The sequence below is a fragment of the Palaemon carinicauda genome, chromosome 30, assembly GCF_036898095.1.
Source record: "Palaemon carinicauda isolate YSFRI2023 chromosome 30, ASM3689809v2, whole genome shotgun sequence".
Taxonomy (NCBI): Eukaryota; Metazoa; Arthropoda; class Malacostraca; order Decapoda; family Palaemonidae; genus Palaemon; species Palaemon carinicauda.
Window position 1 is genome coordinate 52,177,207 of NC_090754.1, and position 14,474 is coordinate 52,191,680.

The 14,474-nt window shown below is 40.2% G+C and overlaps 1 long non-coding RNA gene across 1 annotated transcript in view; it reads right to left on the bottom strand.

The window, feature by feature from the left end:
- Nucleotides 1-14,474, bottom strand: part of LOC137623779 (uncharacterized) — a 38,704-nt gene that overhangs the window by 873 nt on the left and 23,357 nt on the right. The window lies entirely within an intron of this gene.

Sequence of the window (14,474 nt, forward strand, 5' to 3'; positions counted from 1 at the left end):
TTTTTTATCGATTACAATAATCCTGATAGACAGGGGCTACTAAAAAGCAACCATAATGTCTACCTCAAGATGTTCATGGAATATTTAAGCACAGTTAAATTCCTAAACCACATATGAAAATTTCAATACCTACAGCAAAACCTATAATACTTGGCACAAACATATTACAGTATAGTTTAACCCTTTTACCCCCAAAGGACGTACTGGTACGTTTCACAAAAGCCATCCCTTTACCCCCCATGGACGTACCGGTACGTCCTTGCGAAAAAATGCTATAAAATTTTTTTTTTTCATATTTTTGATAATTTTTTGAGAAAATTCAGGCATTTTCCAAGAGAATGAGACCAACCTGACCTCTCTATGACAAAAATTAAGGCTGTTAGAGCAATTTAAAAAAATATACTGCAAAATGTGCAGGGAAAAAAATAACCACCTGGGGGATAAGGGTTGGAAATTTCCAAATAGCCTGGGGGTAAAAGGGTTAAACACAAGCTGTGAAAACAGTACATAAGAATTGGTGTTATAGTTTGTTAAACAGTTTGCCTAAAACTTATGGCAGATGGAAAGCTATGGCTGTACTGCAAAATTCTCTGAGAATAAGAGGGGTTCCAATCTTGACAAGAGATTCTAATTTGCAGTCAATGGGGGTTGAAAAGTTTATCAATCAACCTATTGAGTAGTAAAATCTGCTCTAGCTTTCTTGGGAGCCAGTTATAGAATCTTTCATAGATACCCACAACGAACTGGCTATTAAATGATATTCAAAGATAACTACTAATCAATGCAGAGGTGCCAAACCTATAGAATGTCTTAGTTCATAGCAGTTGTAGAAATCTTTATCACTGCATAGTCTCTCCAATGGTACTTGAAAAATACAGAGCAGGTAATCTAGTCCGTGGTAATCAAATCATAGGAAAGTGTGCAGAAGAGTATGGTACAGTATATGAAATACTGTACTGTACTACTATGAAAAGGATAACCTGGATTAAAAATAAATTCCATCAGAGGATATTCTGAGACCAGAGGTGACAGAAATAGTACCTGTTGTCACAATCAAATTAACAGGTTATCAGGAATCATAACAGGTAGTTGCCAGTATCGGGGTAGGACAAAAACAAATACCAACAGCACCACTATCGGGGTGGGATGAGAACCAACAGCAAACTTTAATACTTATTGATCAAGTGTTAGAACAATATGCCCAATATAGCAATTAGCAAAGCTAGTGAACTGAAATAGCTGCTAGAATTTGTCAATAGCAGTCTACTGTGATGTCATGTGAAGCAGAATCACAAAGATCTTCAACCATGCCAATAATGTAACATAACTGATAATTACCGGAATTAATACAGTAATTACAGTAGTTTCATTTCCTCAACTCATTTAAGACGTTACAATTTCAAAATTTATAAAATTCAAAGTATTAAAATGACTGATGGCCATGAAGTAAAAAGGACAGACAAAGCACCATTAAGAAAATTCACAATATTATATAATCAAAGGGAATTAATAAGAATAAAATTGGAACCTAGAGTGGTGCCTAAGTTAGCATTACTGAACAAAATAGGCACTAGGTGCCTAAGTTAGCAGCACTAAACAAAATTGGAACCTAGAGTGGTGCCTAAGTTAGCAGCACTGAACAAAATTGGAACCTAGAGTGGTGCCTAAGTTAGCAGCACTGAACAAAATTGGAACCTAGAGTGGTGCCTAAGTTAGCAGCACTGAACAAAATTGGAACCTTGAGTGGTGCCTAAGTTAGCAGCACTGAACAAAATTGGAACCTAGAGTGGTGCCTAAGTTAGCAGCACTGAACAAAATTGGAACCTTGAGTGGTGCCTAAGTTAGCAGCACTGAACAAAATTGGTACCTTGAGTGGTGCCTAAGTTAGCAGCACTGAACAAAATTGGAACCTTGAGTGGTGCCTAAGTTAGCAGCACTGAACAAAATTGGAACCTAGAGTGGTGCCTAAGTTAGCAGCACTGAACAAAATTGGAACCTTGAGTGGTGCCTAAGTTAGCAGCACTGAACAAAATTGGAACCTAGAGTGGTGCCTAAGTTAGCAGCACTGAACAAAATTGGAACCTTGAGTGGTGCCTAAGTTAGCAGCACTGAACAAAATTGGAACCTAGAGTGGTGCCTAAGTTAGCAGCACTGAACAAAATTGGAACCTTGAGTGGTGCCTAAGTTAGCAGCACTGAACAAAATTGAAACCTAGAGTGGTGCCTAAGTTAGCAGCACTGAACAAAATTGGAACCTAGAGTGGTGCCTAAGTTAGCAGCACTGAACAAAATTGGAACCTAGAGTGGTGCCTAAGTTAGCAGCACTGAACAAAATTGGAACCTTGAGTGGTGCCTAAGTTAGCAGCACTGAACAAAATTGAAACCTAGAGTGGTGCCTAAGTTAGCAGCACTGAACAAAATTGGAACCTAGAGTGGTGCCTAAGTTAGCAGCATTAAAAAATAGGAAACCTTGTACTGCATTATTAAATATAAACCAAAAGCTAGGCACCAAGACTGGTGAAAGTGAATACTATATACACAGAGAAAGCTACACTTGTGGATACTACGAGTATATACACAGAGAAAGCTACACTTATGGAACCAGGAGTTTCATTTAATGAAGCTGATCTTGCATATGATAAAATAATTTCGGGTAAGTTTTTTTTTTTTTTTTTTGTAAGAACAGATTGTATTCCTAAGAAAATGCAAATAGACCAAGAAACTATGATTAATTGAAAGAAAAGAAAAATTTTTCTTAACTATGGTACCACAAAATTACATTTACTGCCAATGTAAATTTAATATAAGGATTCTTTACTATTTTTGCAGATTTAAAAGTCATAGCTTATCTAATAATTACAGCTACCAAATTAACATTATCATCATTAAGCATTATGAAATTTAAAGCAAAAATTGGGTCCTTACGTTAATCAAACAAAGCACTTAAAAATTTATATCTCAGAACCTTAAGCACTTCAGATTAACTTATACAGAACTGTATCCTATAATTACTGTCCCTACTGTATAAGGATTAAAAATTATGGCTACATTTTGGGAGCTGAAACTAAACAAACAGTATATTACGATGCTCTTTTTATTTACACTGGAGAAAAACTCGAGCTTTTATAAATTACTTTCACAAAAATACAATGATCTGCTTCTACCGGAAGCACTAATTCATACTTTTCATTTAATTAACTCCTGCAATGGCAGAAATTGACATTTGACAGATGGCTTTAGGAAGATATCTTCCAAATGCTCAGGAATTCCTAGTTTTCTTTGCTCCAGGAAGGTCGTGTGTCCCGATTCCTCTGCACAAAGCTTAACTCACCACTTTTCCACTTCTCAAAATATTTCAGAAAATGGAGAGTAGTTGGTCCAATTAGTGGCAATCAAATTATTGGACAGTGTGAGGAAGAGTATAGTATTGGAAGTTATGTACTATTAGTGAAAAGAATAACCTGGATTAAAAAGAAAAGTTCAGAAGAGCATATGCCAAGATCACAAGAGGCAGAAATAGTGTCTGGTGTGTCGGAGGCAAACTAACTGCAGTAATCGGGAATCATATCACGTAGTTGCAAGTGTCCAGAAGGGACAAGAACCAACAGCAATCAAATACCTAGAGATCTTAATGTAATAAAAATATAGCCAAAAGAAATATTACCAAAGATAGCAAAACGCAGTAGCTCCCAATAAACTCCGTCATCATCTTGTCATTTGCAGCTAACTGTGATATGTCATATGAAGCAAAATCCAAATCACAAATGTGCCCATTATGTAACAAAACTGCTAGTTGCTGGAATGAATTCAGCATACGAAACTTCATTTGTGGTGGATAATGGAGGAGGGTGGGCTGTGGCACACTAGCAGTACTGTACCAACAAACTCTATTGAATCCTTCGTCAGGCTGGGAGGAGCGGAGAGGAAAAGTCCCGTTTTGCCCCCAAAATTGGGGGAAGTGCCCTGGTAAATAGATAGAACAAACTTTTCGTTTTCTCAACTCATTCAAGACACATTACAATGACAAGAGGGATGATAAAACTCAAATATCAAAATGTCTGATGGCCATGGGGAAAAAAGGGTGACAGGCAAAGTACCAATAAGAAAATTTACAATATCACAACCAAAGGAATTAAAAGGAACATAAAACTGGATCTTGGATCCCAGAGAAGTGCCCAAGTTAGCAGCATTAAACAAAAATGGAAACCATGGGTTGGATTACAAAATTTAAGCCAAAAGCCAGCCACAGAGATTGGTAAAAGTGAATACACACACAGCCAGCCATCCTCATGGAAACCAAGTGCAGAACTTTAATGTTGCTGGCCATGCCTTTGATAAAAAACAATATTCAGGTATCATCTTTTTTTTTATAGTTTGCAATTCTAAGAAACTGCAAATAGACTAAGACACTAGAATAAATGTAAAGAAACATTCTTTAACTATGATACCACATATCAAAACATTTACTGCAAACCATACCACTTATAAATGTAACATTTGAATGAAATAAGAATTCCTCACTATTTTTGCACATTAAGTCATAGCTTGCTTAATAATTACAGCTACCAAATTAACCTTACAATAATTAAGCATTATGGAGTTTAAAGCAAAACTTGGATACTTAAATTAATCAAACAAAGCCCTAAAAATCTAAATATCTCTACCATATGCACTTTAGATTAACATATTTCCTATATTTACTGTTAACTACTTTATACGGATTGACAATTCTGGCTACATTTTGGGAGATGAAACTTAGGAAACAGTACATTATTATGCTCTTTTTATTTACACTGCAGAAAAAAAATTGGCTTTATACAAATTACTTTCACAAAAAATACAATGATCTACATCTACTAATTTACACTTTTTATTTAAAAATTTCTCTTGCAACAACAGAAATTGACATTTCACAAATGGCTTTACAGACACCTTCCAAAAGCTCAGGAAATATCATGGTTTTATTTGTTACAGAAAGGTAATATTTCCCTTCTCCTCTGCACACAGGAATAAATTCCCCACTGTCTTGTGGGGGAACCCAAAGACAGCACTAAACACTTTAAAGCCACCCTTTGGCCTCGAGGTTTGTCTTATCTTTTGATCCACTTTTGTGACTCATGGAAATTGGGGCTATATGGTCCAGTAGTGGACCAAAGAAGTCAACCAGCACCAAGGGTCACTTGTGTGAAAACTGCCTTTACCCAAAATTGCTAAGATGTCTAACAATAAGATGAAATAAAGGAGATATGAAAAAATGTTAAGTAAACAACAAAGGAAAGCCTTAAAGGTGGGTGCAGATAGGGGCCAAATCCTTAAATAAAATCTACAGTGCAACACTTAAAGCATGGAATACAGTACTTCCACTTGGCCTTTCGTATGACCAACTTCCATCACTTAGTAGCCTCAAGAACAAATTCAATGAGAAAAGAAAAGTCCAAAATTGCAATAATGTGGTCTTAAAATACCCCCATCTTGAAATTTACATGTCAGAGGAACTCCGTGAGAGATTTCCATACCAGCTAAATTTTTAACTTGTTTAAATGCTGTTGCATAATTTGACTGTGCTGGTAGGAGGCCCAAAATGAATGAAGTTTTCTTTGTGAAGAGCAACTTGCATGCTGTAACAAAGAGCAACTTTCCTGCTGTATCGGATGCATGTGCCATTGTTGAAATGTAAAATGAACAAAAAGACCCCAGTCTATATTTTGACAGCTTATAAATGACTTATAGAACCTGTCAAAAGCACCTAATTATAACTACTTTGAATTGTCACATGCATAGTTCTGTATGTAAAATGACCCAATTAGGTCATACGAAGCTTACAGTTTGAGCATGAATAAGTTGTTCTTGACCAAAAACCAATGCATAACCTTTGAACCGTATCCCTTCAAGTTATGTGTGAACACTTCTAAGAATCATTACGGTAGCTGAAACTTACGTGTACCTTTAACATCCAGCAGGAGTCTATTGTGTATTTGCTTGAGACTGAAATGTAACAAAAGCCAATGGCACTACAATGTTCATATTAGCCAACTATGGCATTTGAATTCAGAAATGCAGCTTGCATGGAAATTAAGACATCTACTCAACAATAAATGTGGCAGATTATGTAAATTCCTGGACAAATCTTTGGATGTCTTGTCAATCCTAAATGCTTCTTGTTCTCTTATGGTCTGAGTTTACATTACATTGCTATGTCAAACTTATTCTCTTATGGTTTGAATTTACATACCTTTGGTATGTCAAACTTAAGACATGGTTAGATGCCATAATATTTGTTTCCAGAGATGGAATAACATCAGGATATTAAAAGTGGTGGCCCTACCAATCATTTTAAAAAGGAAAAAAAATTGCCAAAAGACAATTCTATAAATTCAGCAAGATAACATTGAAAAACCCCATGAATTGGAACAAGTAATACAGTATCTTGATGCTCTGTGTTCATAGTAATTAACTACAGGGCAGAATGAAGCATAAAATCACCGAGAGATGAAATCTTCAACAAACTACTTTTACTAACTCGAGGTTAGTTGAGCATAAAAAGTATGATTCTCATCAGGCAACTTATTTTTTGTGCTGGAAATTATTCCTCGATGGTATTTCAGGTTTGTAGTACAAATTACAATGTTCCTCTTCAATTTGTTCATAAAATATCATCTGCTAAGTCAATTCAATTGTTCTACACAAATGTGAACAATATATTTTCTCATAATTTATGATGAATGAGCTTAGACTCCTCCAGTAACAGCAAGACAATCCCTACAACCAGCTTATATTTAACCATAGCATTACCCTACACACTGGACTGCCACGGATATGAAAAACAGTTCCTATGAACAGTTCAGTTACCAGCATAAATACTTTGCCATGGGGGAGAAAAGCAGCTCTATGCTCAGTTCAGTTACCAGCATAAATACTTTGCCATGGAAGAGAAAAAGTCCTATGCTCAGTTCAGTTACCAGCATAAATACTTTGCCATGAAAGAGAAAAAGTTCTATGCACAGTTCAGTTACCAGCATAAATACTTTGCCATGGAAGAGAAAAACAGTTCTATGCTCAATTCAGTTACCAGCATACATACTTTGCCATGGAAGAGAAAAAGTTCTATGCACAGTTCAGTTACCAGCATAAATACTTTGCCATGGAAGAGAAAAACAGTTCTATGCTCAATTCAGTTACCAGCATACATACTTTGCCATGGAAGAGAAAAAGTTCTATGCACAGTTCAGTTACCAGCATAAATACTTTGCCATGGAGGAGAAAATCAGCTCTATGCTCAGTTCAGTTACCAGCGTAAATACTTTGCCATGGAAGAGAAAAACAGTTCTATGCTCAGTTCAGTTACCAGTATAAATACTTTGGGGTGGAAGAGAAAAAGTCCTATGCACAGTTCACCTACCAGCATAAATACTTTGCCACGGAAGAGAAAAAGTCCTATGCCCAGTTCAGATACGAGCATAAATACTTTGCCATGGAAGAGAAAAAGTTCTATGCACAGTTCAGTTACCAGCATAAATACTTTGCCATGGAAGAGAAAATCAGCTCTATGCTCAGTTCAGTTACCAGCATAAATACTTTGCCATGGAAGAGAAAAACAGTTCTATGCTCAGTTCAGTTACCAGCATAAATACTTTGCCGTGGAAGAGAAAAAGTCCTATGCGCAGTTCACCTACCAGCATAAATACTTTGCCACGGAAGAGCAAAAGTCCTATGCGCAGTTCAGCTACAGTACCAGCATAAATACTTTGCCACGAAAGAGAAAAAGTTCTATGCACAGTTCAGTTACCAGCATAAATACTTTGCCATGGAGGAGAAAATCAGCTCTATGCTCAGTTCAGTTACCAGCATAAATACTTTGCCATGGAAGAGAAAAACAGTTCTATGCTCAGTTCAGTTACCAGCATAAATACTTTGCCGTGGAAGAGAAAAAGTCCTATGCGCAGTTAAGCTACCAGCATAAATACTTTGCCACGGAAGAGAAAAAGTCCTATGCGCAGTTCAGCTACCAGCATAAATACTTTGCCACGGAAGAGAAAAAGTTCTATGCACAGTTCAGTTACCAGCATAAATACTTTGCCATGGAAGAGAAAAGCAGCTCTATGCACACTTCGGTTACCAGCATAAATTCCTTTACAATAAATGCAAGGGAAATCACCATACCTTCCACATGATCATAGCTAATGGAATTACTGCACAGTCTAGCCCAGCGTTTCTCAACCGGGGGGCCACGAGTGGACATCTGCAGACGCAGAGGATTGAACCTCCCATCGTCATCAAAGATTGCATCATTGGACATCTCAACATTCTCTCCGCTGAGTTCAAATCTTATTTCGACGATGCTCCATTGGATGTTCCATGGCACAGAGACCCATTCAACACCGAAATTGAACCTACTGAAGACGAAGCAGAGGAGCTCGCAGAGTTGAAGGTCTCAAAAGCAATGAAGCTGGCCTTCAGTAACAGAGAAGACCTCTCCAGCTTCTGGTTGTCTGTTCAGGATGCATATCCACTACTCAGCAAGAAGGCATCCGAAATGCACGTTCAATTCGCCACAATATACCTTTGCGAGTCTGGATTTTCTGACCTGGCGACCATTAAAACGAAGTCCAGAAACCGTCTTGATGTTGGGAACGATATTTGCCTTGCTGTGTCCAAGACGGAGCCGGACATAAGAGGCCTCGTCACACGAGCCCAACAGCAAGTGTCTCATTGATTATATTGTTCAGCAAAAATTTTTACTTTGATTTATAATTTTAGTGACTAAATAAACAACATAAAACAAAATCTGCATTTTTTTTATTGAAGGGCAGGGGGCCACGAGTGTTAACCACTCGGTGAGGGGGGCCATGGGCTATCAAAGGTTGAGAAACGCTGGTCTAGCCAATACACACAAGGAATCAGTTTCTCCATCAAATTGTTTATGGTACTTGAAAAACTGATGACATGCAAATACATCTGGGTTAAATATTTCAAGACACCCTTCTTTCCTTTACCTGCATGTACAGTACTGTATTGGGTAAATAGAAAGTATAAAATCTGTCTGCACAATTCCATATTTAAGAAATTATCTGATCTAGTATTAAGTTTTCAAGTTGAATGAATTGCAAGTAGTAGTTCAAAAGTTTTTCAGTAAAATATCTTCATTGCATCATATATAAATGCAATATCAGCACTTGGATTTTGTTGATTATCTGGTTAAAACTTTTTCAACTACTGTACAGTACAGCAATTAGTGCTCACCTTAATCTTCATACACCCCCCCCCAAAAAAAAAAAGACAATTCTTAGAGGGTTAAATTTGAAAATGCTCCAGCAAACTGTCAATATGGTATTAAATGGGTACCACTGAAACCATATGAAGACCACTGTTAGACTTTGAAAAACTCTGTATCTTCTATTCAGATATTGCATAAGATTTAAACTTTAACTCGTTAAAATTAGATTCATTCAGGTTCAAGTAAATTTCATAAAAAAAGGGGGTTTGTCTGACAAAAAATGAGCTGAAAGCAGCTAGTTGATCTTAAAATATTCCATGAGAAATCCACTAATGGTATGATGGTAACTTTAATGCAAAATATATAAACAAGTCACCTTCAGTAAAATATATATGAAAATATTTCACTCTTAAAACCCTTCAATGTCAACCACACATTCTACTACAGCCAAATTCTTTACTTGTAAGATAAATTTTCACACCCATATTTACTGGAAACTAGTTACTATCAAACCTATCCTGGTAGTCGGCATGAATTCTTAATCTAATAATTAAAAAACACAGATTACTTTAGTTTGTTAAAACAAAATCTATATATAATAATGATACTTTAATTATAAAATAAATTTTTGAATATACTTACCCAGTGAATATATAGCTGCAACTCTGTTGCTCGACAGACAAAAAACTGTACAAAAAACTCGCCAGCGATCGCTACACAGGTTGCGGGTGTGCCCATCAGCGCCAACTGTCGGCCAGATACCATACTCAATGTAAACAAAGACTCAATTTCTTCTCATCCCACTGCGTCTCTATTGGGGAGGAAGGGAGGGTCGTTTAATTTATATATTCACCGGGTAAGTATATTCAAAAATTTATTTTAAAATTAAAATATTTTTAAATATTTAACTTAGCCGGTGAATATATAGCTGATTCACACCCAGGGTGGTGGGTAGAGACCAGTTAAATATGTTTACATCTTATGAGCTAAGAGTTTTTATTTCATTTTAGAAGTTATCAATATAACAAAAACAAAATAAATAGGTACCTGGTAAGGAAGTCGACTTAGACAATTACTCTGCCTTATAAGTACGTCTTCCTTACGGAGCCTCGCGATCCTCTTAGGATGCTGACAGACCCCTAGGAGCTGAAGTATCAAGGGGTGCAACCCATACAACAGGACCTCATCAAACCCCTAATCTAGGCGCTTCTCAAGAAATGACTTTGACCACCCGCCAAATCAACCAGGATGCGAAAGGCTTCTTAGCCTTCCGGACAACCCATAAAAACAACATTAAAAACATTTCAAGAGACAGATTAAAAGGATATGGAATTAAGGAATTGTAGTGGTTGAGCCCTCCCCCACTACTGCACTCGCTGCTACGAATGGTCCCAGTGTGTAGCAGTTCTCGTAAAGAGACTGGACATCTTTCAAGTAAAATGACGCGAACACTGACTTGCTTCTCCAATAGGTTGCGTCCATTATACTTTGCAGAGATCTATTTTGCTTAAAGGCCACGGAAGTTGCTACAGCTCTAACTTTGTGCGTCTTCACTTTAAGCAAAGCTCGGTCTTCCTCACTCAGATGTGAATGAGCTTCTCGTATTAGCAATCTGATAAAGTATGACAAAGCATTCTTTGACATAGGCAAGGATGGTTTCTTAACTGAACACCATAAAGCTTCAGATTGGCCTCGTAAAGGTTTAGTGCGCTTTAAATAGAACTTAAGAGCTCTAACAGGGCATAAGACTCTTTCTAGTTCATTGCCTACGATCTCCGATAAGCTGGGAATATCGAAAGATTTAGGCCAAGGCCGAGAAGGCAGCTCATTTTTGGCTAGAAAACCAAGTTGCAGCGAACAAGTAGCTTTTTCCGACGAAAATCCAATGTTCTTGCTGAAGGCATGAATCTCACTGACTCTTTTAGCCGAAGCTAAGCATACCAGGAAAAGAGTCTTAAGAGTGAGATCTTTCAGGGAGGCTGATTGTAACGGCTCAAACCTGTCTGACATGAGGAATCTTAGTACCACGTCTAAATTCCATCCAGGGGTAGCCAAACGACGCTCCTTGGTGGTCTCAAAAGACTTAAGGAGGTCTTGCAGATCTTTATTGTTGGAAAGATCTAAGCCTCTATGCCGGAAGACCGATGCCAACATGCTTCTGTAGCCCTTGATAGTGGGAGCTGAAAGGGATCGTCCTTTTCTCAGGTATAAGAGAAAATCAGCTATTTGAGCTACAGAGGTACTGGTCGAGGATACAGAAACCGACTTGCACCAGTCTCGGAAGACTTCCCACTTCGATTGGTAGACTCTAATGGTAGACGCTCTCCTTGCTCTAGCAATCGCACTGGCTGCCTCCTTCGAAAAGCCTCTAGCTCTCGAGAGTCTTTCGATAGTCTGAAGGCAGTCAGACGAAGAGCGTGGAGGCTTTGGTGTACCTTCTTTACGTGTGGCTGACGTAGAAGGTCTACCCTTAGAGGAAGACTTCTGGGAACGTCTACTAACCATCGAAGTACCTCGGTGAACCATTCTCTCGCGGGCCAGAGGGGAGCAACTAACGTCAACCTTGTCCCTTCGTGAGAGGCGAACTTCTGCAGTACCTTGTTGACAATCTTGAACGGTGGGAATGCGTAGAGATCCAGATGTGACCAATCTAGGAGGAAGGCATCTATATGTATTGCTGCTGGGTCCGGGACTGGGGAGCAATAGATTGGAAGCCTCTTGGTCAGCGAGGTTGCAAAGAGATCTATGGTTGGTTGACCCCAAGTGGCCCAAAGTCTCTTGCACACATCCTTGTGGAGGGTCCATTCGGTTGGAATTACTTGCCCTTTCCGACTGAGACAATCTGCTATGACGTTCAAGTCGCCTTGGATGAACCTCGTTACTAGGGAGATGTCTTGACCTTTTGACCAGATGAGCAGGTCCCTTGCGATCTCGTACAACGTCAGTGAGTGGGTACCTCCTTGTTTGGAGATGTACGCCAAGGCCGTGGTGTTGTCCGAGTTTACTTCCACCACTTTGCCTCGAAGGAGATACTCGAAGCTTTTTAAGGCCAGATGAACTGCCAACAGCTCCTTGCAGTTGATATACATGCTCCTCTGACTCGAGTTCCACAGACCTGAGCATTCCCGACCGTCCAGTGTCGTGCCCCAGCCCAAGTCCGATGCGTCAGAGAAGAGAACGTGGTGGGGAGTCTGAACAGCCAGGGGAAGACCCTCTCTTAGGTTGATATTGTCCTTCCACCAAGTCAGACAAGACTTTATCTTTCCGGAAATCGGGATCGAGACCGCTTCTAGCGTCTTGTCCTTTTTCCAGTGAAAAGCCAGATGGTATTGAAGAGGACGGAGGTGTAGTCTTCCTAGTGATACAAACTGTTCCAGGGATGTTCACAGCGTCCCCACCAGACTCATCCACAGCCTGACTGAGCAGCGTTCCTTCTTCAGCATCTTCTGGATGGATAGCAGGGCTTGATCTATTCTGGGGGCTGATCGTCTTGTTGTTCAGCAACGTCCTCATCAGATAGTTCCTCATCCGAAAACGGATGAGGAAACGGCAACGGAGTGGGCAACGTCTGGCTCGCTGAGTCCGGTCGCACTGGTGCATGCGTGACGGAGCCGGACGCAATATCATGGAACTGCTGCACAGTCTGTGAACTGTCAACAACCATGGGTGCGCGAGGACGCACAGCGTCCACCCGAGACTGTCTAGACCGTCTGGGTTGTGCAGTCAACACCATACCGGGTTGCGGAGGTTGACGCACCGCGTCAAAACAAGTCACCTCTGATGGTTGTTGAACGTCCTGAACGTCAACAACCACCTCCGAGCGTCGCTTAACGTCAACGTGCGGCTGGCAACCCACACTGGGTCGCATCGGTGGAGGAACCACCTCAACTGGTAGACGCGAGAAGGTTACCTCAGCGTCAACAGGGCGTACAACCGACCGCTTGGAAGGTTGTTGGCCAGAAGGTTCAGCAGCAACCTTCTCCGCATTAAAGTCCTCCATCAAGGACGCAAGCTTGGACTGCATGTCTTGCAGCAAAGCCCATTTAGGGTCTACGGGAGCAGGTGCGGCAACAGACGGGGTTAGCGACTGAGGCGGTACCGCTTTCCATCCCTGAAAGCCTTGTTTATGCATGACATAATGTACAGCAAAACTTCAAAGGCTCGTAAGCCAGTTTAAAAGAAGGGAAAGCAAAGGCTGTATCCCCCAAACTCCTCCTGGTGATAAACCAGTCGCCTAGCAAACGTAAAGCTCTCTAGGAGAGCGAGAGAGCACTAGCTTATAAACAACGGCTTCGAAGTAGCTAGGCCTAGTGTAAGCTCTGACGTTTAGGCGAACGAGGAGCAGCAGTTACAAAGAGATCCGGACAAAGATCCTTAAAAATCAGCATGATTTAATTAAAGTCCATAGAGGGCTAAGCAGCTTTAGGCTCCTCTCCGTCTGACAGAGTCCTCAAGGGAATATCAGTAGGAGGGGGAACAGCAACTTCCTCATCTAAAGGAACCTTGTCCGATAATAGCTGAGTCTCAAGCAAGGGAGAGACCTACCGTGGTGGCAATGCTTTACAAGCAGATTCCACACGCACTGGTGCATTAGTAGCGGACCAGGACGCAACGTCATGTAACTGCTTGACAGTCTGAACTGTCAACAACAACAGGTGCGAGAGACCAGGACGCAACGTCATGTAACTGCTTGACAGTCTGTGAACTGTCAACAACAACAGGTGCGTGAGGACGCACAGCGTCCACTCGAGACTGCTTTGACTGCCTAGAATGAGCAGTCAAAACAACTCTAGAATGCGGAGGTTGACGCACAGCGTTAAAACAAGTCAACTCCGATTGTTAGCGAACGTCCTGAACGTCAACAGGAGCATCAGCAAGTGGCCTAACGTCCAAATGTGGCTGAAAATCCACACGAGACCGCATCGAGTGTGGTTCTAAACAACCTGATTGACGTGACTTAGCTACGCCAACGTCAACAGGAAGCACAAAGGAACGTTAGGTTGGTTGACAGCCAGGATCTCGATGAGATAAACGGCTAGGCTCAACGGACTAATCGGCAGAATAGTCTTCCATAAGGGAGGCAAGCATATTCTGCATGTCTTGCCGTAAAACCCATTTAGGATCAACAGAAATGGTTGCGGTAAGAGACGAGGGTAACGTCTGTGACCGCAACACTTTGCCAACAAGAAAGACTCTCGGAGTCTGTGTTACGCTTTTGTTAGGCGGCGAGCAGTTTTCCGATGACTGCATAGGGTCAGAGC